Here is a 23530-nt window from a genome sequence, read left to right as displayed (position 1 = left end):
CACAGCCCGCATCCTGTGACGCCTGATTCAAAAAACTAACATGTTTACGGAGGTGACAGGAGAACTTTTGGTTCGGTCACCACGTTGGTGTGGGCGTGGAGGGGCCCCATCGTATAGAAAAAGGGCTGCCTCAGCGTTGAATGAGGTCGCTTGTAGCTACTCACGCAGAGTGGTCACTTTTCGAAAGTGAGAACCAGTTTTGCACTTTGTTTAGTTTCAGCGTGGTTCAATGCCTGCTGAAGACCTTACACTGGACACCATTCCAACACCTTTGGGGTGCAAAAAAAAAAAAAAAAAAAAAAAAGGAAGGCTAGTTTTTAAAACGGTAGTATCGCGTATACAAGGCATAAAAGGGCAGTGCATTGGCGGAGCCGTCATTTGTGCTCATGTGATCCTTGTGGAAAGGTTACCGATGTTATTGTGGGCGCGCAACGGGAATTAACAGACTTTGAACGCGGAATGGCAGTTGGAACTAGACGCATGGGACATTCCATTTCTAAAATCCTTAGGAAATTCAATATTCCGGGAGCCGCCATGTCGAGAGTGGACCGAGAATAGCAAATTTCAGGCATTATCTCTTACCAAGGATAACGCAGTAGCCGACGGCCATCTACATCTACATGGTTACTCTGCAATTCACACTTAAGTGCCTGGCAGAGGGTTCGTCGAACCATTTTCGTACTACTTCTCTACCATTCCACTCTCGAATGGCGCGTGGGAAAAAAGGTACACCTAAATCTTTCAGTTCGAGCTCTGATTTCTCTTATTTTATTATGATGATCATTTCTCCCTACGTAGGTGGGCGTCAATACAATATTTTCGCATTCGGAAGAGAAAGTTGGTGATTGAAATTTCGTAAATAGATCTCGCCGCAAAGAAAAACGCCTTTGTTTCAGTGACTGCCACCCTAACTCGCTTATCATAACAGTGACACACTCACCCCTATTGCGTGACAACACGAAACGAGCTGCCCTTTGCACTTTTTCGATGTCCTCTGTCAATCCCACCTGATAAGGATCCCATACCGCGAAGCAATATTCCAGCAGAGGATGGACAAGTGTAATGTAGGCTGCCTCTTCAGTGGGCTTGTCGCATCTTCTAAGTGTTCTGCCAACAAAGCGCAGTCTTTGTTTCGCCTTCCCCACAATATTATCTATGTAGTCTTTCTAATTTAAGTTCGTCGTATTTAGTCGAATTGACAGCCCTTAGATTTGTGCGATTTGTCGTATATCCAAAATTTATCGGATATCTTTTACAACCCATGTAGATGATCTCACACTTTTCTTTTTTTATTGCCAATTGCCACTTTTCGCACCATACAGAAATTCTCTCTAGATCATTTTATAATTGGAATTTATCATCTGATGATTTTACTATAAGGTAAATTACAGCGTCATCTGCAAACAATCTAAGGGGGCTGCTTAGATTATCACCTAGATCATTTATGAAAATCAGGAACAGGAGAGGGCCTATGACACTACCTTGCGGAACGCCAGAAATCACTTCTGTTCTACTCGATGATTTACCGTCTATCAATACGAACTGTGACCTCTCTGAGAGGAAATCACGAATCCAGTCACACAACGGAGACGATACTCCATATGCACGCAATTTGATTAATAGTCGCTTGTGAGGAACGGTATCAAAAGCATTCTGGAACTCTAGGAATATGGAATTGACCTGAGATCCCTTGTCGACAGTACTCATTACTTCATGGGAATAAACAGCTAGCTGTGTTGCACAAGTACGATATTTTCTGAATCCTCGTTGGTTAAGGATCAATAAGTCATTTTCTTCAAGGTGATTCATAATGTTCGAGTACAGTATATGCTCCAAAATCCTACTGCAAACTGAGGTCAGTGATATGGGTCTGTAATTCAGTGGGTTACTCCTATGCACTGTGCTTCCTTCTCTAGATTGTCGCACAGTTGACAAAATGGTAGATATCGAAGTAGACGACAGAGGGATAGAGAAACAATTAAAATCGCTCAAAAGAGGAAAGGCCGCTGGTCCTGATGGAATACCAGTTCGATTTTACACAGAGTACGCGAAGGAACTTGCCCCCCTTCTTGCAGCGGTGTACCGTAGGTCTCTAGAAGAGCGAAGCGTTCCAAAGGATTGGAAAAGGGCACAGGTCATCCCCGTTTTCAAGAAGGGACGTCGAACAGATGTGCAGAACTATAGACCTTTATCTCTAACGTCGATCAGTTGTAGAATTTTGGAACACGTATTATGTTCGAGTATAATGTCTTTTCTGGAGACTAGAAATCTACTCTGTAGGAATCAGCATGGGTGTCGAAAAAGACGGTCGTGTGAAACCCAGCTCGCGCTATTCGTCCACGAGACTCAGAGGGCCTTAGACACGGATTCACAGGTAGATGCCGTGTTTCTTGACTTCCGCAAGGCGTTTGACACAGTTCCCCACAGTCGTTTAATGAACAAAGTAAGAGCATACGGACTATCAGATCAATTGTGTGATTGGATTGAGGAGTTCCTAGATAACAGAATGCAGCATGTCATTCTCAATGGAGAGAAGTCTTCCGAAGTAAGAGTGATTTCAGGTGTGCCGCAGAGGAGTGTCATGGGACCGTTGCTATTCACAATATACATAAATGACCTGGTGGATGACATCGGAAGTTCACTGAGGCTTTTTGCAGATGATGCTGTGGTGTATCGAGAGGTTGCAACAATGGAAAATTGTACTGAAATGCAGGAGGATCTGCAGCGAATTGACGCATGGTGCACGGAATGGCAATTGAATCTCAATGTAGACAAGTGTAATGTGATGCGAATACATAGAAAGATAGGTCCCTTATCATTTAGCTACAAAATAGCAGGTCAGCAACTGGAAGCAGTTAATTCCATAAATTATCTGGGAGTACGGATTAGGAGTGATTTAAAATGGAATGATCATATAAAGTTGATCGTCGGTAAAGCAGATGCCAGACTGAGATTCATTGGAAGAATCCTAAGGAAATGCAATCCGACAACAAAGGAAGTAGGTTACAGTACGCTTGTTCGCCCAATGCTTGAATACTGTTCAGCAGTGTGGGATCCGCACCAGGTAGGGTTGATAGAAGAGATAGAGAAGATCCAACGGAGAGCAGCGCGCTTCGTTACAGGATCATTTAGTAATTTCGAAAGCGTTACGGAGATGATAGATAAACTCCAGTGGAAGATTCTGCAGGAGAGACGCTCAGTAGCTCGGTACGGGCTTTTGTTAAAGTTTCGAGAACATACCTTCACCGAAGAGTCAAGCAGTATATTGCTCCCTTCTACGTATATCTCGCGAAGAGACCATGAGGATAAAATCAGAGAGATTAGAGCCCACACAGAAGCATACCGACAATCCTTCTTTCCACGTACAATACGAGACTGGAATAGAAGGGAGAACCGATAGAGGTACTCAGGGTACCCTCCGCCACACACCGTCAGGTGGCTTGCGGAGTATGGATGTAGATGTAGATGTAGATGTATTTCCTTTCTTTAATATTGGTGTGACCTGTGGTACTTTCCAGTCTTTAGGATCAGACCTTTCGTCAAGTGAGCAATTGTATATGATTGCTAAGAAAGGCGCTATTGTGTCTGCATACTCTGAAAGGAATCTGACTGGTATACCATCTGGACCGGAAGACTTGCTTTTATTAAGTGATTTGAGTTGTTTCGCAACACCTGAGATATATTCTTCTATGTCATTCATGCTGACAGCTGTTCTGGAATATTTAGTTCGTCTTATTTCGTGAAGGAATTACGGAAAACTGCATTTAGTAATTCCGCTTTAGTGGCACCATCATCCGTAACATATCTATCGCTATCGTGCAGTGACGGGATTGACTGTGTTTTGCCACTGGTGTACTTTACATACGACCAGAATCTCTCTGGGTTTACTACCATATTTTGAGACAATGTTTCATTGTGGAAACTATTAAAAGCATCTCGCATTGAAGTCCGTACTAAATTTCGAGCTTCCGTCATACTTAGCCAGTCTTGGGGATTTTGCGTTCTTCTGAATTTGGCTTGTTTTTTTCGTTGCTTCTGCAACTGTGTTCTGACGTGTTTTTTGTACCATGGTGGATCAGTCCCTTCTTTTATTAGCTTATGCGGTATGAATCTATCTATTGCTGTGTATTGCCTTCACTTAATGACCGACAGCAGCAGCGTTTGCGTGAAGTTGTCAGTGCTAACAGACGAGCATACTGCGTGAAATAACCGCAAAAATCAATGTGCGACGTTCAATGACCGTATCCTTCAGGACACTTTGGCTAAATTCTACGATAATGGGCTGTGGCAGCAGACGATCGAAGAGAGTGCCTTTGCTAATCGCACGAGATCCCCCGCAGCGCCTCTGGTGTACTCGTGGCCTTACCGGTTGCACTTCAGACGCCTGGAAAACTGTGGCTTCGTCAGATGAGTCTCGAGTTCAGTTGGTAAGAGCTGATGGTAGGGTTCGAGTGTGGCACAAACCCCGGGGAGCCATGGACCCAAATTTTCAACAAGGCACTGTGCAAGCTGGTGATGGTTCCATAATGGTGACCTCTGATCAACCAAACTGGTCACTCAGTGGAAAGGGTAAAGTTCGCCAACTTGGGGAGCATTTGCAGCCATTCATGGACTTCACATTCCCAAACAACGATGTCATGTGACCAGGCTAAAATTGTTCGAGTTGGTTTGAATAACTTTTCTGGGCAATTATCACGAATTATTTGGCCACCCAGATTGCCCGAATGAATCCCACATAACATCTAAGTGACCTAATCGAGAGGTCAGTTCGTGCACAAAATACTGCACCGGCAGTAGTTTCGCAAATGGACCTCTATGGAGGCTCAATATTTCTACAGGGGGGTAGTGGTTGTTGTTTAACGTCCCGTCGACAACGAGGTCATTAGAGACAGAGCGCAAGCTCGGGTTAGGGTAGGATTGGGAAGGAAATCGGCCGTGCCCTTTCAAAGGAATCATCCCGGCATTTGCCTGAAACGATTTAGGGAAATCACGGAAAACCTAAATCTGGATGGCTGGAGACGGGATTGAACCGTCGTCCTCCCGAATGCGAGTCCAGTGTGCTAACCACTGCACCACCTCGCTCGGTAGTTCTACAGGGGACCTACCGTACAATCAAGATCGCTAATACATACTATAAGGTGCCTGTTGACGTACATAGCTCGTTCTATCCTAATTTTGCGAGAAAGTTTTCATCCAAGGAATTTCTAAAAGTATGGCAGCCATCCTGAAATGAACGCTCGGTGTTCTGTTCTTAGTGTGTAAGAAGTTTAGTCGCAGAAGTTTTACTGCTGAGTGTACTTTGCTTCGATGACTCGTTATTCTATTTCTTTTTCTACCGTACAGTCCCCACAGACGTCATTATTCACTAGTTCCTTATTAGATCAGTGCCTCATTGTTCTACGGATTAATACAATTACGCTCTTGTGTGATACAGCATTTAGTTTGTTTCCCCGTATCTTGCTGGGACCCATATGTGTACATTAAGCAGGAAGTCGGACATCGGCGAATTCGTTTCTTTGAAACCAATTTCCCTTCGTTTGGTAGTCTGTTTTGCCAGTTTCCCTTGCCTCCACCATTCCGTCTGCATTTATATCTACATCTACATCTACATGATTACTCTGCAATTCACATTTAAGTGCTTGGCAGAGGGTTCATCGAACTATCTGGCAAAAAGTAGTAGAAACTTTTATGGAGGATTTACAGCCCATTCTTCCTTAAGAGCCGAAATCAGAGAAGGTAGGCTGGCCGCTGTGACCGAGCGGTTGTCGGGGCTCCAGTTCGGAACCACGCGGCTGCAACGGTTGCAGGTTCGAATCCTGCCTCGGGCATGGATGTGTGTGATGTCTTTAGGTTAGTTAGGTTCAAGTAATTCTAAGTCTAGGGGACTTCTGACCTCAGATGTTGTCCCATAGTGCTCAGAGCCTTTTGAACCATTTGAACCAGAGAAGGTAATGATGTGCGACGCTAGAGTCAAATATGATGTTCAAAGTCTTCCCGTGCGGCTGGTCCCGGCGGCGGCTCGAGTCCTCCCTCGGGCATGGGTGTGTGCGTGTTTGTCCTTAGGATAACTGAGGTTAAGTAGTTGTGTAAGCTTAGGGACTGATGACCTTAGCATTTAAGTCCCATAAGATTTCACACACATTTGAACATTTTTGAAAGTCTTCCAAAAGGTGTTCCGTTGTATTCAGGTCGTGAATCTGGTTAAGCCATTCAATTTCAGAGATGTTATCGTCTACGAACCTTTGCCTCACAGATACTGCTGTATGCCAGAGTTCACTGTCACGCTAATCAAACAGTCATCGGCTCCGAACTGTTCCTTTACCGTACGGAGTACATAATGCAGTAAAATGTGTTCATTACATGCTGTATTTAGCGTTTCTTTTAAGAGAGATAAGGGGATCGCATCCCAACCATGAAAAACACTCTCACACCTTAAAAACCAGCTTCTCGGTAAGTCACTGTTAGCACTACACATGATGACGGGTAAGGATTTCCAGGCATTCACCACATCCAAAACTTTCCATCTGATTTCAACAGGAAGTAGCGTGACGCATCGCTCCAAATCACTCGTTTCCAGTCATCCACTGTCCAGTGGCGATCCTGTTAACTCCTTCTCAGGCGTCGCTTAGAAATGTGTGGTTGATAAGGCGCTGATCCACCGCTGAACCCCATACTTTTAACTCCCTACGCACTGTCATTGCGCTACTGGTAGCAATCTGGAGCTCACGATTGATTCTTTCTGCTGATTTCAACGTGGGTTTGTACAACTATCCTCCACAGTGATGGACGGTCCTTTTCCATCAGTATATTATGCCGGCCTGGTCTTGAATTATCGGTGGTTGATCCTCCGCGTTTCCACTTCACAGTCACGTCACCAACAGTCGACTTGCGTAGTTTTAGAACGGTTGAAATGCCCTTGATGGCTTTGTTACTTGGGTGACATCCAATGACTTGTCCATGTTCGAAGTCACAGAGCTCTCATGGCCGTCCCATTCTGATGTTACCGCTTGTCTGCTGACAACACATTACTCCCCGCCTTCTTTTAGTCGGGCGAGTCTGCCACTCGTGACACCAAGCGGTCAATCTAGTGCTACATAGGGGTGTCGACACACTTTTGATCAGATAGCGTCTATCCCCATATGTACTCTACAAGTATCCGTATTGCGTGTTGCGAGGAATGCACAGTGTACCAGTGCCATTGACCTCCATTCCTGTTCTTCAGCATCGTCTGCGTGAATCCGAATTTCCCCCCATTTTACTACGGGAGAAGAACAGTAGAGCAAGAACTATGTTTCTAGACTCGTTGTCGAAAGTGGGTCGCGAAGTTCGGCTAGCGTACAGAAAACGACCAGTTTGCGGTACCTCTTGGATGACACACTCTCCCGACCGTATGATCACTAGATTCGCACACCCATCTTTATTCGGTCTAGTCCGATTTCACGCTTACTAAGACAAAGAATAATGAAGCGAAACAACAGCGCTCCGGTACTGTTTAGATAATATAAAATATACTACGTTGGTGCGTAAGTCCATAGTGTTTTTGTTAAGCATGTTGGTATTCCGTTTGCTACGGGTTCATTGATCGAGTGTCGTATTTAGTTTGCAGTTCACTGTTACTATTTGAGTTTACATGTTGTCATTTTGTCATTTGGGGATAATGAATGGAGTTACGGACGCTAGAAAATTGAGCGCCAAATGAAGAAACCAAGACATTTCCGATATATTCTTACATTTGAGTTCAGTAAGGGTGTGACACCAGCAGAGACAGCCAGAAACATTTGCGCTATGCATGCCACTGCACAGAACACGGTAAGAAAATTGTTTTCTCGTTTTAAGCAGTATCGTTTAGTGACTCTCCACTTATAGCAAGACCTATGTGGTTTGATAAAGATCGTTTAAACGCTTTAATCCACATTGATCCACATCAGTGTACTGGAAAACTGGGAAATGTGATGAACTGTTATCATTTCATCATCGTGTGACATTTGCGTGCTATGGAGAAGGTTCAAAAATCGAATGCAATGGGTACTACATGCTCGAAGCAAAATCACAAACATCAGGGGGTCTCCATATATGCATGTCATCTTTCTAGTCGTTAGTTGGCTCATGAACAACACCGACCATTCTCTCCTGTATCGTTACTGCTGGCGAGAAATGGTGTCTTTATGCTAACATAGGCAAAAGAAAGGAACGCCTCAAATGACACTGATGACTATGGGACTTAACACCTGAGGTCATCAGTCCCCTAGAACTTAGAACCACTTAAACGTAACTAACCTAAGGATATCACACACATCTATGCCCGAGGCAGGATTCGAACGTGCGAACTCAGCGGTCGCGCTGTTCCAGACTGTAGCGCGTAGAACCGCTCGGCGAATCCGGCCGGCTGTGTGTTTGTCCTTAGGATAATTTAGGATAAGTAGTGTGTAAGCTAAGGGACTGATGACCTTAGCAGTCCCATTAGATTTCACACACATTTAAACAGCTGGGAGAGCGGTGTACTGACCACGTGATCCTCCACACTGCATCCGATTGACGCTGAATGGCACGCGATGGCATGGCGGCCGGTCGAAACATACTTTGTACCATCAGGATCTGGAGCTCCGACAGAGGGGGGAAAATAAAGATTTTAGGAGTAGCGCAAAGGAAATAGCGACTTTCTAGAATCAAAAGTGTCACGTGATGTGTTTGTGTTCCTGCTTGGAGGTGGTGGGTGATTCGTTCGCTTTTCGTGTGTATAATAAAATATCTTTGTTTCTGAGGTTCTGCACAAGCTCACCTACTGCAGAACTGCTTAACGGCGGGCCAGCTCTAATCTCTAGACATACTCTCCATAGTAAAATTCATGGAATAGTGGAATTATCCATGTTAGGATAAACTGAAAGGGCAAGTTGCAGTTCAGTTTTCTCATCTCAGATTGCCTCATACACTGTCAACTTTTTTTTCATGCACTGACAATCGTTTGCGAGAAAGCATTCACTTTTCTGACGGAAGACTAGTGAACAGAACGCCTGGCACGGCCCAACCTTCGTCTTAGGTTCCCTTCCAGTTTGTTTCCTACATTAGGTATCGTTTTTACATTTCTCTTTAACATGAAAATGCTGTGTGTGTATAGGACGAAATAACCTTTGAAGAAAAATGGGAGCTGTAAGTTACAGCTCTGCTCGTGAAAGATTTCGTCCATCTCCTGCCCTTTTAATATCTGCCTAAATTAGCTCGACTAGTATATCGACGGAAGACTAACCTGGGAGCTTGATACAGCATTTGCGGTTGGCCTGCGAGCACAGCCTCATTTGCACCTCCAGCTACACAGCATTTTTCCCTCAATCCACGCACCACGGCGGCCGCGCATCATCTCAGACCACAGCCCGCTAATGAGGTTCCCTGGGTCAGCATCCGGCCGCGTCTGCGATACGGCCATTAAACTTAAAAGCGAGACGCTAGCCTCGCCACGACTCCGTGCGGCGCAGTGGGATCTCAGTGGGGTAGCAGAGGGGAGCGTAATTGCAAACACCTGCGCTCGTCCCGCTAACCCCATAACAGGCTGCCGAGCTGAGGGGTTGTGTTGCAGTGCGGTGCTGTGTCAAGTGAAGCCGTGCGGGGGAGGCCTCCCCCGCTGTGCGCAGGTGGCGCTGGTGCAGTGTGTCAGTGTGCCACGCCTCGCGCTCCAACCCTCTCCCGCGCCATGGGGTGCATCCACACATACACACACGTAAACATAAACACGCACTCTGGCTGTAGGGCCAGTTGTCTATCCCTGCAACCTGAAGCCAACTGGCTTACGAGTTCATTTGGGGAAATTTCTGATCAGGAAGCACAAAGATTTTGTGATTAACTCCGATTAAATCGTTGAATAAATTTCTTTTTTACGCCGTTTTGGCTACTGGTACGATCAGATATCACAAATTAGAACTTACAAAACTAGGATCAACATCAATACCAAAATCCTATACCTACTCAGGACGTCAGCTAGTAGGGTAAAGGTTTTTGATATTGTGAGTGAAACTTGTTTTTAAAGCTACAAGTTTTTGATATCTGCAACAGTGGCCGAAACGGCGCAGTAAAGAAATTTATTAAGCCATCTAGACAGTTTTGTTCATAACATTATTCACATTGATCGTTCACTTATATAGGTAATTCATTTCCTTTATTAATAGAAGTCCAAATAAATTGTAGCCTAATTCACCATTTGACCAAAAATCACGTACCATTAACAATTGTGTTTTACAGTGTTTTATCGACGTGATTTATTAACAGTCTAAAACTGTTTCAGTGCTATAGCCGATAATACAATTCTTCCTTTCAGTCATCGCTCGAACGCTGAAATAGTAGATACTGATATCAGTGTTCGTGGAATAGAACAGTAACTACAACCGCTTAATAGTGGGAAACCGCAAGGGCCAGTTGAGATACCTGTAAGATACTACAATGATAATGCGAAAGAACTTGCTTCCCTTCTAGCAGAAGTTTATCGCAGGTAGCTGGAGCACGGAAGAGCACGTAGCTACTGAAAAAAAAGCGCAAATCATCCTGTTTTTAAGAAGGTCCGAAGGACAGCTGCAGATGATTGTATTCCTATATCGCTGACGTCAGTCTACGTCTACATCTTCATATATTTCTTGTCTATTACATTCGCGTTCTGCGCAAGAGAAAAATGATTGTGTATATTCCTGTGTACGTGCCTCAATCTCTCTTATCTTACAATCAACGTGAATAAGTGGCAACATACGATCGTGGTAGTAGAATGGTCAAGCAGTCTTCCTCGAGGAGAGGTTCCCGGGGACCAGGTAGACTTTCTTCAGAGCTGGTGGAGGTTCCACGCAGGGTCCATGGATTCACGAGGTTGTCTCCATACCTGTACACGTCCATCCACTCGATACAATCTGAAACGAGACTCGTCCAACCAGGCAACATGTTTCCGGTCATGAACAGTCCAATGTCGATGTTAACGGGTCCAGGCGAGGAGTAAATATTTGTCGTGCAGTCATCAAGAGTACGCGAAAGAGCCTTCAACTCCGAAAGCCCATATCGATGATGTTTCTTTGAATCGTTTGCAAGCTGAAACTGGTTGATGGCCCGGCACTGAAGTCTACAGCAATTTTGCGGAAGGGTTGCACTTCTGTCACATTGAACGATTCTCTTCAGTCGCCGTTGGTCCCGTTCTTCCAGGATCTTTTTCCGCCCGCAGCGATGTCGTAGGTTTGATGTTTTACCGGATTCCTGACGCTCACGGTACAGTCGTGAAATGGCCGTATGGGAAAATCCCTACTTCATCGATACCTCGGAGATGCTGTGTCGCATCATTCATGCGTCGACTATAACACCACGTTCAAACTCATTTAAATCTTGATAACCTGCCATTGTAGCAGCAGTAACCGATCGAACTACTGTGCCAGACACTTGTTGTTTTATATAGGCGTTGTCGACCGGAGCGTCCTATTCTGCCTCTTTACATATCTGTGTATGACTATTCCAGTTTCTTTGGCGCTTCAGTATGTAAGCGATTTTCTTTTTTTTTTTTTTAAACAAGTGAAGTAATCACCGTAAATCTCTTTCACATTATTTATTGATTCGTGGACGACATTTCCTCATATTCCTAAGAAACCGAGTCATAATTAGTCCGGTTCTAGGCTCTTCAGTCTGGAACCACGCTACTGCTACGGTCGCAAGCACGAATCCTGCCTCGGGTATGGATGTGTGTGATGTCCTTAGGTTAGTTAGGTTTAAGTAGTTCTAAGTTCAAGAGGATTGATGACCTCAGATGTTAAGTCCCATAGTGCTCAGAGCTATTTGAACCATCATTAGCCCTTATTCAAGTTGTGTCCATCACGACGGAAGTTTTGCAGTCTGCTACGACCTTGCTACGATCTTGCCTACAACGGCGATGCAGTATAACTGAATTTGCTTCCCTACTCTCATTTCCCGAAATGAGTTTAAAAAATGGCTCTGAGAACTATGGCACTCAACATCTCGGGTCATCAGTCCCCTAGAACTTAGAACTACTTAAACCTAACTAACCTAAGGACATCACACACATACATGTCCGAGGCAGGATTCGAACCTGCGACCGTAGCGGTCGCGCGGTTCCAGACTGAAGCGCCTAGAACCACTCGGCCACTCCGGCCGGCAAAAATAGTACACCGGCAATACTTTCTTGACTGTGACGGCTACAACGCCATCATGGCTCAGTATTTCTGCAGGGATTTCCAAAGACTTTTAGGGTCCATGCCTTGTCAAGTTGCTGCAGTACAGCGGGCAAAGGTGAGTCCGGCACGATATTATGAGGTATCCCGCAACTTTCGTGACCTCAGCCTATTCCACTCGCATATAAGAAGAGGAGGTCTGAATAAAAGCTTTCTCGTAAAGTGTGTTTAACCATTTCTGGTTTCTTGAGCGGGAATATGTGTTGGCGTTTTTGTGAATATATCTGTGTACGTAGGTGCGTGCGTGTATGCGTGGGTGTGGGGCCGCATATACGAGTGGGCGTGCTCTATAACGACGAGAGCGAGTGCGTAATTGCTTGAGGCAGTGGGAGGCACGAGTCGGAGGGAGCGAGGAAGGGAGGGGGGGGGGGGGAGAGAGAGAGGGAGAAGTGGGGGACGACTAGAGCCCGAGGTTCGGTGGCAGCAGCGGCTGCGTAGGCAGGTCAGCCGCCGACCCACGTTGGCTCACCTCTGCCCACGGCGCCGCAGCCACCTCCAGCGCAGGGCGTGGCGAGGAATCAATAGCAGGCTGCGCGCGCTGGCTCGCACGCACACGCACACGCACGCACGCACACACACACGCACGCTCCTGTGAGGCGGTAGGCCCTCCGGCAGACGGATGGCTCCCCAGCCGTCCGCCGTGACTCAGCCGCTGTGTACACCAGAACCAGCACCGGTCCCCGGCGGACCGTCTCTTATTTCGAGGATCCCCGGCGCGGCAACCTCTGACACGAGCTATCACAGCAGTGGACGGCAGGAAGCTTTCTTTCGTCAACATTAGTGGCCACCCGTTACCTCAACATCAACGCTTGTTCGCTACTCTCTGTTGTGCGCTGTACAGTGGCTTGGGTAGAATTTGAGTGTATCGTAATTAGTAGTGCATCATACTCTGGGATAACTCATCATTGAGTAAAAGAGTGTTCATCGCACAAAAGCGTGTAATCAGCATAACTGCTGGAGCTCATCCATGATCATCCTGCAGACACTTATTTAAAGAACTAGAGATCTTCACTGTAGCCTCACAATATATATATATATATATATATATATATATATATATATATATATATATATATATATATATAAAATTTGTTATTAACAATCCGAACGAATTCAAAAGTAATAGCAGTATACATTGCTACAACACTAGGAGAAAGGATGATCTTCACTACTCAAGGTTAAATCTAACTTTGGCTCAGAATGGGGTAAATTACGCTACCACAAAAGTTTTGGTCACTTTCTTAATAGCATCAAAAGTCTAACAAATAGCCATATAGCATTTAAAAGGAAATTAAAATACACTCCTGGAAATGGAAAAAAGAACACATTGACACCGGTGTGTCAGACCCACCATACTTGCTCCGGACACTGCGAGAGGGCTGTAGGAGCAATGATCACACGCACGGCACAGCGGACACACCAGGAACCGCGGTGTTGGCCGTCGAATGGCGCTAGCTGCGCAGCATTTGTGCACCGCCGCCGTCAGTGGCAGCCAGTTTGCCGTGGCATACGGAGCTCCATCGTAGTCTTTAACACTGGTAGCATGCCGCGACAGCGTGGACGTGAACCGTATGTGCAGTTGACGGACTTTGAGCGAGGGCGTATAGTGGGCATGCGGGAGGCCGGGTGGACGTACCGCCGAATTGCTCAACACGTGGGGCGTGAGGTCTCCACAGTACATCGATGTTGTCGCCAGTGGTCGGCGGAAGGTGCACGTGCCCGTCGACCTTCGACCGGACCGCAGCGACGCAAGGATGCACGCCGAGACCGTAGGATCCTACGCACTGCCGTAGGGGACCGCACCGCCACTTCCCAGCAAATTAGGGACACTGTTGCTCCTGGGGTATCGGCGAGGACCATTCGCAACCGTCTCCATGAAGCTGGGCTACGGTGCCGCACACCGTTAGGCCGTCTTCCGCTCACGCCCCAACATCGTGCAGCCCGCCTCTTGTGGTGTCGCGACAGGCGTGAATGGGGGGACGAATGGAGACGTGTCGCCTTCAGCGATGAGAGTCACTTCTGCCTTGGTCCCAATGATGGTCGTATGCGTGTTTGGCGCCGTGCAGGTGAGCGCCACAATCAGGACTGCATACGACCGAGGCACACAGGGCCAACACCTGGCATCATGGTGTGGGGAGCGATCTCCTACACTGGCCGTACACCTCTGGTGATCGTCGAGGGGACACTGAATAGTGCACGGTACATCCAAACCGTCATCGAACCCATCGTTCTACCATTCCTAGACCGGCAAGGGAACTTGCTGTTCCAACAGGACAATGCACGTCCGCATGTATCCCGTGCCACCCAACGTGCTCTAGAAGGTGTAAGTCAACTACCCTGGCCAGCAAGATCTCCGATCTCCGGATCTGTCCCCCATTGAGCATGTTTGGGACTGGATGAAGCGTCGTCTCACACGGTCTGCACGTCCAGGACGTACGCTGGTCCAACTGAGGCGCCAAGTGGAAATGGCATGGCGAGCCGTTCCACAGGACTACATCCAGCATCTCTACGATCGTCTCCATGGGAGAATAGCAGCCTGCATTGCTGCGAAAGGTGGATATACACTGTACTAGTGCCGACATTGTGCATGCTCTGTTGCCTGTGTCTAAGTGCCTGTGGTTCTGTCAGTGTGATCATGTGATGTATCTGATCCCAGGAATCTGTCAATAAAGTTTCCCCTTCCTGGGACAATGAATTCACGGTGTTCTTATTTCAATTTCCAGGAGTGTAATTTCTTAATGGCAGCCCCTACTCATTGCATGAATTTTTGGATATAGTAAGTGGGTAATTTCCCCAACTCCCACAAAAAACAATTAAAAATATTAACTGTCATGTAATAATTTGTGTAATGTAATATCTTGTATAGACACCTTCTACTAACCTGACACGTTCCACATCATTACGAAGTGCCGTTTCATGATCTATGGAACAAGTACTAATCTAATCTAATCTCTGATCTAGTGCATACTGCCACGGATGGAAGTATATGATATTTGAAGCAAAATCGTTCCAACAAATATGCATCCACAAAAGAGCAATTTGCTCCATACTTTCGAATCTGCGGTTACTGGCCGCCACTAAATTCATTATGAGTGTCGTTATAGTTGCTATACACGTATCATCGTCATCATCATCATCATCTTCTTCTTCTTCTTGAACAGCCCCAGGCTGCTTCTGTTTCGAATATAAGCCTCGTCGTCTGGTCCTGTTTTGCGCCCATCTTTCTGTGTTCACTCTTGTGCAGTCCTCGCCTCTTTTTCCAACACATTCCTCCACTCCTTTCAGCCATCTATCCCTTGCTCTTCCTCTAGGTCATTTCCATTGTGTCCACACTTCTCGGAGGACCAATCCCTCGTTTAAGTTATGGGAGGCGAGCAACGCTGCGTAGTAGGGGATGGCCTACAGGGACGAAGTTCAGAAGGGACTTAGTGCCTTAGGACCGATGCGGCAGCAGTGAAGGCCATCTAGGAACTCCGAAAAGTGGCGGATAACGGAAATCTGCTGAAGCTAGCTACACCCAGATTTTAACAAGGGACCTAGCCTCGATCTACAAATATGTGTATGAGATGTAAATCTTCCATAATGACTCCATCTAATCAGCCACTAATTTCACCCATGACATACCTTAACGGGTCCTGGACGTCATGACGTGTAGTTTTTACTAGTATTTTGAAATTTAATAATTCAAAAACTTCAATAGATATTGGCATGGATCTTTAACCGAATAATTAGTATACCTGACCTCTGTCTTGACCTCTACGTGAAAAAAGTTAAAAACTGTGCAATATATAGTACAGTTAATATTGGTTTTCATCTTACGTACTGTCTTACGTGTAATTATTAGCCAGCCGCTCTGGCCGAGCGGTTTTGGCGCTTCAGTCTGGAACCGGGCTACCGCTACGGTCGCAGGTTCGAATCCTGGCTCGGGCTTGGATGTGTGTGATGTCCTTAGGCTAGTAAGGTTTAAGTAGTTCTAAGTTCTAGGGGACTGATGACCTCAGATGTTAAGTCCCATAGTGCTCATAGCCATTTGAACCATTTTTGTAATTTTAATTTTAGGTACACTGTAATTCCACACTATTCAAAATAAAAGGTCGAAACAAATTTCATTCTTTTAATTATTAACTGACGAAACATTACCGGGAGTATTTATCAATTTGATGTTCTGTATATTTGAAAAATGTCTTTCAGAAGTCATTGTTTTCTTTTAACAATTTCAGTACACAGGACACGCTCCAGCTTAAAATATTTAATACATTTTTGAATAATTTGGTTCACTGTGTAGGCAAGCACTGTATTATTATTCACGCAATATTCTGTTTCTGTAACTGTAATACTGGGTGAGATAATGATACCTAAGTACGTAAAAACGTTGAGCACAGGAAATGGTAACTAAAGATTGGATGTCATTATCTTCTCAGTGATAACATGTCAATACATTCCAGCTCCATAATGTCCCATTCTTTCTTTTCTTTGTTATTGTGGCCTCCTTTGTCACGCTTTCAGCAGAATTTTTTGGCCTAACCTCATTTCGCTGCAGAGTAACAATTTCTTCATTTTGACGATTTGCGACAACACACTCGTGTTGATTGCCGTAAAATTTACGGCTGTAATTAAACTTGTTCGTGTCTGGCGTTTTACGATGTCAAATGGTTGAAATACGCAGTCATAACAACAAATTTACAGCGCGAACGCAAGCGAAGAAACAGTAAACTGAAGTAATCTACTTGCATCGACAGAGATATCGAGTGCAATAAAACCGTGCGCATAGTACAGTCGATATGTTCTTCAAGGAAATTGCACAAACGAGTTGCTATGGAAATATCGGTGTTAAAATTAAATAACAAGATATCGTAGACAAGGTTTTATGTTCGGCTGTGGTGTTACAGCTAGGCATTCATGCGCCGCATCTGCTTTAGAAAGGCATTTGAACGCGAAGATTATGAGGTTACTAATAGCGTATATATTTTTTTCGAAACGGGCAAAATCAGAGAGTACTATTAAATAAAAAACAAATTTTTAATTTTGTGGCCCCTCTTGACCTCCGGGGCCCCTTAATTACGAATACACATCACAAAATGGATAGCAGAGTTCAAGGCTCCCAACCCGGTTTGCAGACTTCCTACTTAACGGCTTCCAGCAGCAACAAAAACTTGATTTTCAGTATTTCATACAATTATTGTCTGAATTTAAAAATTTAAAATGCTGCCGTAATCTACTCATTAAGAGGTATAATCGCACGTTAACGATTTAATACAGTCAGTCATTATAGTTAGCAATTGTGTATGTATCTTGTGGATGTGTAACTCATGGCACACAAATGACCCGGACTATATTAATCCACTATTAGTAAATGCGAGCACTTAGCAACTTCCAACAAACTTTACATATAATTCCAAATCTTTTTGAACTTGATTTTCGCTAACACGCTTAACGTCAAACATTTCACACATTAACTCATTTGTAAAGTAATTAGAAGCTTGAAGCTGTTTTACAGATGGGACGTTGATTCTCTGTTGAATCTGGCTCTTACCAGTACAATACTAAATTAATACGTAAAATGGAAATGCCGTATGGCTAGGGCCTTCCGTCGGGTAGACCGTTCGCCTGGTGCAAGTCTTTCGATTTGACGCCACTTCGGCGACTTGCGTGTCGATGGGGATGAAATGATGATGATAAGGACAACACAACACCTAGTCTCTGAGCGGAGAAAATCTCCGACCCAGCTGGGAATCGAACCCGTTCTGTTAGGTATGACATTCCGTCGTGCTGACCACTCAGCTACCAGGTGCGGACAATTAACACGTACATGTTTAGAGTTTACTACATGCTTCTGCCAGCCAAAGGAAGTGCGCACGCTTCGTGCTCATATTTGGATGCAGTACTGCTCTTGACTCTGCACTCAGTTACAAATTCTTTGAAACACCCGGAGATCATTTGGCAAATCTTGACAAGACTGTATAATTTACCGCCCCGGTTCTTCAACTGCATCGTAGTTCATACTATACACTTCAAGAGATTACTGCAAACAGAAAGAAGCCAGAGAAGTGAGGTGAAACGATGCGTAAGAACAAGGTAAATGCCCTGGTGACCTGTCCATGTAACTAAATCATTATGGTACGTAAACTATGTAATAAATTGTAGAATTACTGGTATTATTGGTAGCATTGGTAGGGAAAGAAACGTCAGTGAATGTGTAAGAGAAGAACTGGCAGACGACGACGTCTTTGTTTTTCTGTTGTTTGTTTGTTTGTTTTGCACATAATTAGAGCTGCACATCAGTCACTGTTAGTCGATTGTGTACTTTATATCCATACAGACTATAAATTGCATTTTATAAGTAATAAAAATTAATTGGTCTCGTTACTTCTGCGCTTTTATGTAGCTAAATCAGTTACTTTTGATGCAAGTGCAGTTTACATCCACAAGCATAAAAAAGGCTGTATAATTGCTGTTGTGATCTTGCACTCAATAAAACGGTCTTCACAGTTATCAAAGGCAAGAGAAGAAAATGGTTCAAACGGCTCTGAGCACTATGGGACTTAACATCTTAGGTCATCAGTCCCCTAGAACTTAGAACTACTTAAACCTAACTAATCTAAGGACATCACACACATCCACGCCCGAGGCAGGATTCGAACCTGCGACCGTAGCGGTCGCGCAGTTCCAGACCGCTCGGCCACACTCGCCGGCAGAGGCAAGAGTTTCCTGGTAGTATTGATCAATGCAAAAGTTGTTTATGAATAACTGGAGCGTGTTTATGATAAGATCGGTGAGGTATTGAAGCGATGTTTAATATATTTTTGTTTTGCTGTTATTTCTTAATTTAATTTAATTTATTTATTTTGAGGAAACTGCGTCTTCTAGAACTATACAATAAAACTGTATTTTTTATTTATTTTTACTACACAATACCTCTATTTCACGTTACACGTCAACAGTTTTCGAATAATAGCTGAGTTAAACATTGAAAATTTCAATTTTTCTATAAATACTGTTTATTTTTAAGTAAAAGACAGGAGGATAACTATGTAGAACAAAAATGTTCAGTAGATTTCGCATCTCTTTATATATCCTCACTCATTTTTTAGACAGTCCACCGCTTACGATTTTTAGGGAAATCTAGTAAGACACTAATCACATATATAAACAACGCGATCAATATGAGATAACGCCCAATGGGTGTGCAAGACATCTAACGTACTGGTAACGTGGGAAGGACTTTATCAGACGCGGAAAACTAGAATTGTCTACGGTTACTTAGGATAGCCTACAGTAGCGTGTGGTAGTTTTACAACTCTGATGCTGACCATACTGGCACGTTAGCTGCCATCTTTGTGACTGAGTCGGCATCGTTATGTAGTGTCCACATCTACATCTACATTTATACTCCGCGCGCCACCCAACGGTGTCTGGCGGAGGGCACTTAACGTGCACTGTCATTACCTCCCTTTCCTGTTCCACTCGCGTATGGTTAGCGGGAAGAAAGACTGCCGGAAAGCCTCCGTGCGCCGTCGAATCTCTCTAATTTTACATTAAATATCTCCTCGGGAGGTACAAGTAGGGGGAAGCAATATATTCGATACCTCATCCAGAAACGCATCCACTGGAAACCTGGACAGCAAGCTACACCTCGATGTTGAGCGCCTCTCTTGCAGATCCTGCCACTTGAGTTTGCTAAACGTCTCCGTAACGCTATCACGCTTAGCAAATAACCCTGTGACGAAACACACCGCTCTTCTTTGGATCTTCTCTATCTCCTCTGTCAACCCGATCTGGTACGGATCCCACACTGATGAGCAATACTCAAGTATATGTCGAACGAGAGTTTTGTAAGCCACCTACTTTGTTGATGGACTACATTTTCTAAGGACTCTCCCAATGAATCTCAACCTGGCACCTGCCTTACCAACAATTAATTTTATATGATCATTCCACTTCAAATTGTTCTGTACGCATACTCCCAGATATTTCACAGAAGTAACTGCTACCAGTGTTTGTTCCGCTATCATGTAATCATACAGTAAAGGATCCTTCTTTCTATGTATTCGCAATACATTACATTTGTCTATGTTAAGGGTCAGTTGCCACTCCCTACACCAAGTGCCTATCCGCTGCAGATCTTCCTGCATTTCGCTACAATTTTCTAATGCTGCAGCTTCTCTGTATACTACAGCATCAACCGCGAAAAGCTGCATGGAACTTCCGACACTATGTACTAGGTCATTTATATGTATTGTGAAAAGCAATGGTCCCATAACACTCCCATGTGGTACGCCAGAAGTTACTTTAACTTCTGTAGACGTCTCTCCATTGAGAACAACATGCTGTGTTCTGTTTGCTAAAAGCTCTTCAATCCAGCTACACAGCTGGCCTGACATTCCGTAGGCTCCTACTTTGTCGACCCCGTTAGAGGGGTTGAACGTCAAAACTAATGAACGAAGGAACAAACAACAACGACGACGAAGACATCGACAAAAACGACAATCACCACTGTTTGATGATAGGGGAGCTTGTGTAGGTGTGAGTGCAGGTGTGATCATTCCGATCTCCTCACTGCGAGTGTGGATATTTACCAGCGGCGAACAGGTTATTCAGTTTTAACGGGGTACAGCGATGCTCTAAGTGCATGCCCCGCGGACAAGGTGGGAGACTAGCCCACGATAGCTGCCAGCGGTGGGCTGTCAGGATGGCAGCCACCGTTGCAAATAGCACAGCGTCTTTCATTCTTGCTGGGCAAGTAGCGTGGCAGGAGCTCTCTGCTGGCTTAAGTGCTTCACGGCCACACGCCCAAAACAGAGTATACTAAGTGGAGTCCTATCTTCTCGAATCACCTTTTCCTTGTTCCTGTGATGCCCTATTTCGCAGCCTAAAAACGCACGGGGGCGTTCAGTAACTAATGCAACATTTTTTATGAAGAAAGGTTAGATTTATTCAGGATTACAATACACCGTATTATTTATTACACTTTTGGATACAAAATGCTATTTTTAACGTAATCCCCTCCCTCTGCTCTGGAACAGCCCGCCGTTCCTGTTACGCCGTTTTCTTTATCAGCCAGCTCCCCTCTTCGATGACAGTCACTGAAAACGGTGACAATACGTGTGGCACGCTTCTGAAGGGTCTCGCATGCCCTACGTGCACAACCGTAGTGCGAGTAGGGAGCTGCAATTCAAGATTAACGATTTGAGGTTGCTTCAAGAAACCGGTAAGGACCGTAGTAAAATATCATCGTCTTAGCTTTCAGGGTACACTGTCTAATTAACGTCACTCAATTATCTGCATGGTGTTTACCTTACCTTCTAAGCACTTTAAGGATTATATGTAGGTTTGCTGTTCTTGAAACCATACCACTTTTTAAGTTTTCGGAAAATGCTCTCACGGTCCTGTTATTTTACCGTCTCAACGTGATGAGGGCATCTTGTATAATGACAGACTCATGCTCCCGTACATTGTTGAGGTATAGGCTATCACTGTATATGGCAACAGCTTGTACCTGTCATTCTGGTGACTGTTTACATACCGACAGCAGTGGCCGAGCTGTTCTAGGCACTTTCGTCCGGCACTGCGCGACTGCTACAGTCGCAGGTTCGAAACCTGCCTCGGGCATGGATGTGTGTGATGTTCTTAGGTTAGTGAGGTTAAGTAGTTCTAAGTTCTAGGAGGCTGATGATCTCAGATGTTGAATCCCATAGTGCTCAGAGCCATTTGAACTGCTTACATAATGACTTAGCATTTCCTCTGAAGTCCAGACACGCTGTTGTACTATTTTCCTACTGATCCACAATATTTATTCTCAATTTATGGGTCTGCACTTGACTAAATAACTGCATCATTAACTCAGACATAAAATTAACGCTTTATCCATGCTTAGTGCTTCTTTGCTTCCAAATTTCAGTAAACCCTTCTTAACCATAGTCTGTGTTACTGTTTCAGCCTGATGATGTAGGCTAGCAGTCATCACCAGGAAATGGTCAATGTTTGATTGGGTCAACCCCCACTGGAAGATACTGCAGCAGGTTTAGGCTTGTCAAAGTGGCTGTTCCGACCTCCTGAGGGTGCGGGTGCAACACTGGGTAGCAAGAGAGAATTCAGCAATGCTCATGTTGCAACCACTTTGACCAGACCATGGGACGCAGGGTACAGCGATACTCCACGTCCATGGCCAGTGGACAGGGTAGTCATTGAGCCTACAGTCCTTGGCAGTGGTGCACTGTCAGGATCTTAGCCACTGGCTGCGGACAGAGCTGCGTTACTCTGACCTGAGCGTTCCTGCTACGCAGTCAGCCTGGAGGTAGGTGTTCGCTCAGTCGATGCTGGCGACGCAACAACGCTTCACGCCCACACTTCTGGTGGGTGTTGTCGCCAGCCAGCACGGCGCGGCTTGGTGCGAAGGCGGTGTCATTCAGGGAGCAAAGTCTGGCCCCAGACGTATGACTGGTGGCGCCCGGTTACGACATTGGCTAAGTGTGTGTGGCTAGTACAGTCCAAGTTCGACTCTCGGGTTCATCGGTGCTAGATGTAGGATCTATGAGAAGCGATCACGTTGAATGATGCCGACTGAAGGAAGCGCCAACTCTCCCTGTTTGAGCGACGATGCTTCTCCGGACTCACAATGGGAGGCCACGACGTTTGGAACGCGGATTTGCTGTAAACTTCGTACACTCGTACTCCACGAGGACAACAAAATGTGTAAGCAGTAGCGCGTACTTCTCAAGCGTTATTGAGAAAATAGCAAGATAATTTGGGTTATCAAATATAAACCTGTGCGTGGCGGTTTTTACCACGAAGCGTCGGCAGCAAGTGGTAAAAAAAAAAAAAATAAAAAAAAAATGGTTAGCGTTCAAGCTCCGAAATCGGTGGGTCGCTGGATCGAGTCCCGCTCGTCAGTTTTTTTTTCCTATTTCTAACACAGTCATTTGCTTTACTATTTATATTACAATTGGTGTAATCGGAAAAATACGTGTAATCGGATGAACTTCTATCAAATTTACGGTGTTATTTGGCAGTCTACAAATTTTTATTAACACATATAATATAATATTCATAACTATTAAACGGCCAAACGCACAAAGTGATACTGAAAATGTATGCTTGTCCGTGATTTGAGAAATCCCTTATACCTATAAGGAGCCCGAAACGACTTGTTACCTCCAAGTTTTGGCCGGCACAGACGGCTTTCGAAAGATGTACAATTAATCGTCGCTTTCAACATTACGAGTATTACTTGTGGGAAACATGAAAAACAAAGTTAAACGGCACCAGCTGCATTGAATAAATGCTATGTTTCCGCACACGCAAGGTCTTTTGAGGTTTTCCGTGGAAAA

General features: G+C 44.9%; 1 non-coding gene across 1 annotated transcript; it reads right to left on the bottom strand.

Annotated features, from left to right (window-relative positions):
* Nucleotides 1-5009: 5009 nt before the first annotated feature.
* Nucleotides 5010-5082, bottom strand: Trnaa-cgc (transfer RNA alanine (anticodon CGC)). Its single transcript has one exon. It is a non-coding gene; the product is annotated as a tRNA-Ala (tRNA).
* Nucleotides 5083-23530: the final 18448 nt, after the last annotated feature.

Source organism: Schistocerca gregaria, chromosome 5 (assembly GCF_023897955.1).
Source record: "Schistocerca gregaria isolate iqSchGreg1 chromosome 5, iqSchGreg1.2, whole genome shotgun sequence".
Lineage (NCBI taxonomy): Eukaryota > Metazoa > Arthropoda > Insecta > Orthoptera > Acrididae > Schistocerca > Schistocerca gregaria.
Note: the sequence above shows the minus strand (reverse complement) of the source record. Positions and strands in the feature narration are given on the sequence as shown.